The 3,190-nt window shown below is 41.6% G+C and overlaps 1 pseudogene; it reads right to left on the minus strand.

Annotated features, from left to right (window-relative positions):
- Window positions 1-948: 948 nt before the first annotated feature.
- On the minus strand, window positions 949-2,875 carry LOC132674663 (heat shock cognate 71 kDa protein pseudogene; annotated as a pseudogene).
- Between the last annotated feature and the right edge of the window lie 315 nt (window positions 2,876-3,190).

The raw sequence follows: 3,190 nt of genomic DNA on the forward strand, positions 1-3,190 counted from the left end.
CCTCTCTCTGCCCCTCTTCCCTTGCACTCTGTCTCTCTCTCTCAAAAATAAATAAACATTAAAAAAAATTCAGAAAATATTTCTTTTGACCTAACTTTTTAAATATACATATTTAAAATTTTTATAATGCTATACTTTATTAAATCCTCTAAAAGGCAAATATTAGTGATTTTTTTTTATTAAATGCAATCTTTGGTTTTATCTAATGTGTATAATTGAAGGGGTTCAAGGTATTATTTAAATCAGTTTTTTAAGATTCATATATCTTAATGCTCTAATCTTAGAAATAAGTAGCAAGCATTGAAACATTGGGAAGGAAACAAAAGAATATTAAAGAGAAAGGAAAGGAAACCTAATTATACATTTATAAATACTTGTGTAAGCTCAGAGTTTCTTTAAGGAAACATTCCTCTCTCATACTTTATCAACATTTCTGACTGAGGCTGGCCCCAAGCTCTAGTACCACCTATAGGCATGTAACCTAAGTCTGAAAAATCAGATTTTTCTACCACCTTCCCCTGATCAAGTAATAAGTCCAGGTCTACAGATGGAACAGATAAACCGAACTATTCTGTGTTGTGTGTATGTATTTTCTTTCTTTCCTTTCCCCTTTCATCTTTCCCCTCCCCTTCCCTTCCTTTTTTATGAATTTGTAGGCCCAAGAGGAGAGAAGGTGTTTTATTTTTATAATTTATTTATTTATTTTTTAAAACAATTTTATGATGTCAATTTTAAATAGTTTTATTTAAGACATTGCATTTTCCACTTAACAATACAGTGCTTATAAAGTGCAATGTTATATTTCCTTTCCTTGTGCACGTAGTCCATATTCAAGTATCAAGGATGCCCAGTTTACTAACTATAGCAGCTCAACTTTAAAACTGCCATGGAATTTGCTACAAATTTGGGTCCTTCAAATGTTTTGTGTGGAACATTGCTAGACCTATTCTTAGCTTGGCTTAATCAACCTCTTCAATGGTGGGCCCAGAGGAGGCACCTGCAGATGGGGGAGCTCCACCACCAGGGAAGCCTCCGGGCATGCCTCCTGCACTCTGGTACAGCTTCGTAATGACGGGATTGCAGACCTTCTCCAGCTCTTTCTGCTGATGCTCAAATTCTTCTTTTACTGCAGTCTGGTTCTTACCCAGCCAGTTGATGATTTCATTACACTTGTCCAGAATCTTCTGTTTGTCCTCATCGTTGATTTTACCCTGACGCTTTTTATCTTCAACAGCCGCTTTCATGTTGAATGCTTAAGATTCAACTGAATGCTTGATGGACACCTAGTCTCGCTGCTTCTCATCTTCAGCTTTGTGCTTCTCAGCTTCCTGGACCATGTGCTCAATGTCTTCCTGGCTCATGCGACCTTTGTCATTTGCGATGGTGATCTTGTTCTCTTTTCCTGTACTCTTATCCACAGCAGAGACATTGAGAATGCCATTAGCATCAATATCAAAGGTGACCCCAATCTGAGGAACACCCTGGGGGGCAGGAGGTATGCCTGTGAATTCAGACTTGCCAAGTAGGTTGTTATCCTTGGTCATGGCACGCTCACCTTCATAAACCTGAATGAGCACACCAGGCTGGTTGTCAGAGTAGGTAGTGAAGGTTTGGGTATGTTTGGTAGGAATGGTAGTATTGTGCTTGATGAGAACAGTCATGACTCCACCAGCAGTTTCAATGCGAAGAGAAAGACGGATGACATCCAACAGCAGCAAATCTTGAGTATTTTCAGATTTGTCTCCAGAAAGGATGGCTGCCTGGACAGCTGCACCATAAGCGACAGCCTCATCAGGGCTGATGCTCTTATTCAGTTCCTTGCCATTGAAAAAGTCTTGTAGAAGTTTCTGAATCTTGGGGATACTTGCAGAACCACCCATCAAGACAATATCGTGGATCTGAGACTTGTCAAACTTGGCATCCTGAAGGGCTTTCTCTACAGGGTCCAGGATGCCACGGAACAGGTCAGCATTTAATTCTTCAAACCAGGCATGAGTAATAGAGGTATAAAAGTCCATTCCTTCATATAGAGAATCAACTTCAATACTGGCCTGGGTGCTGGAAGAAAGTGTGCACTTAGTGCGCTTGCAAGCAGTATGGAGGCAACATGCTGCCCGCTTGTTCTCACTGTTGTCCTGCTTATGTTTTCATTTGAACTCTGCAATAAAATGGTTTACCATTCGGTTGTCAAAGTCTTCTCCACCTAAGTGGGTGTCTCCAGCAGACTTGACCTCAAAGATCCCATCTTCAGTAGTGGGGATTGACCCATCAAAAGTGCCACCTCCCAAGTCAAAGATCAGCACATTCCTTTCAGCTCCAACCTTTTTGTCTAAGCCATAAGCAATAGCAGCAGCAGTTGGCTCACTGATGATTCGTAGTACATTAAGACCAGCAATATTTCCAGCATGTTTGGTAGCCTAATGCTGAGAGTTGTTAAAATAGGCAGGTACTGTGACTACAGCATTGGTAACAGTCTTCCCAAGGTAAGCCTCTGTGGTTTCCTTCATCTTTGTCAAAACCATAGAGGACACCTCCTCTGGACAGAAACTTTTGGTCTCTTTCTTGTATTCTACTTGGACCTTGGGCCTGCCAGCATCGTTCACCACCATGAAGGGCCAATGCTTCATATCAGATTGGATGACAGCATTGTCAAATCTACCTCCAATCAGATGTTTGGCATCAAAAACTGTGTTGGGATTCATTGCAACTTGATTCTTTGCAGCATCAATAGTTCAGTGTCAGTAAAGGCGACATAACTTGGGGTGGTTTGGTTTCCCTGATCGTTGGCAATTATTTCCACTTTCCCGTGCTGGAAGACACCCACACAGGAGTAGGTGGTGCCAAGATCAATGCCAACTGCAGGTCTCTTAGACATAGTTACTTCAGTAATGGGACTGGCCCGGCTTGAGAAGGGAACAGCTACCTGGAGAGCTAATGCCGCATTCAATGAGACCCTTTTTAGTTTTATTTTTATAAGTAAATTTTTATTTTAAGCTAGGGACACCTGGGTGGCACAGTCAATTAAGTGTCTGACTTCAGCTCAGGTCATAATCTCATGGCTCAAGAGTTTGAGTCATGGCTCTCGGCTAACAGTTGACATCCTGGAGCCCCTTTTGGATTCAGTGTTTCCCCCTCTCTCTGCCCCTCCCCTGCTCATGCTCTGTCTGTCTGTCTCTCTCAAAAATAAACA

Source organism: Panthera onca, chromosome C2 (genome assembly GCF_046562875.1).
Source record: "Panthera onca isolate mPanOnc1 chromosome C2, mPanOnc1 haplotype 2, whole genome shotgun sequence".
In the NCBI taxonomy this organism is placed as follows: Eukaryota; Metazoa; Chordata; class Mammalia; order Carnivora; family Felidae; genus Panthera; species Panthera onca.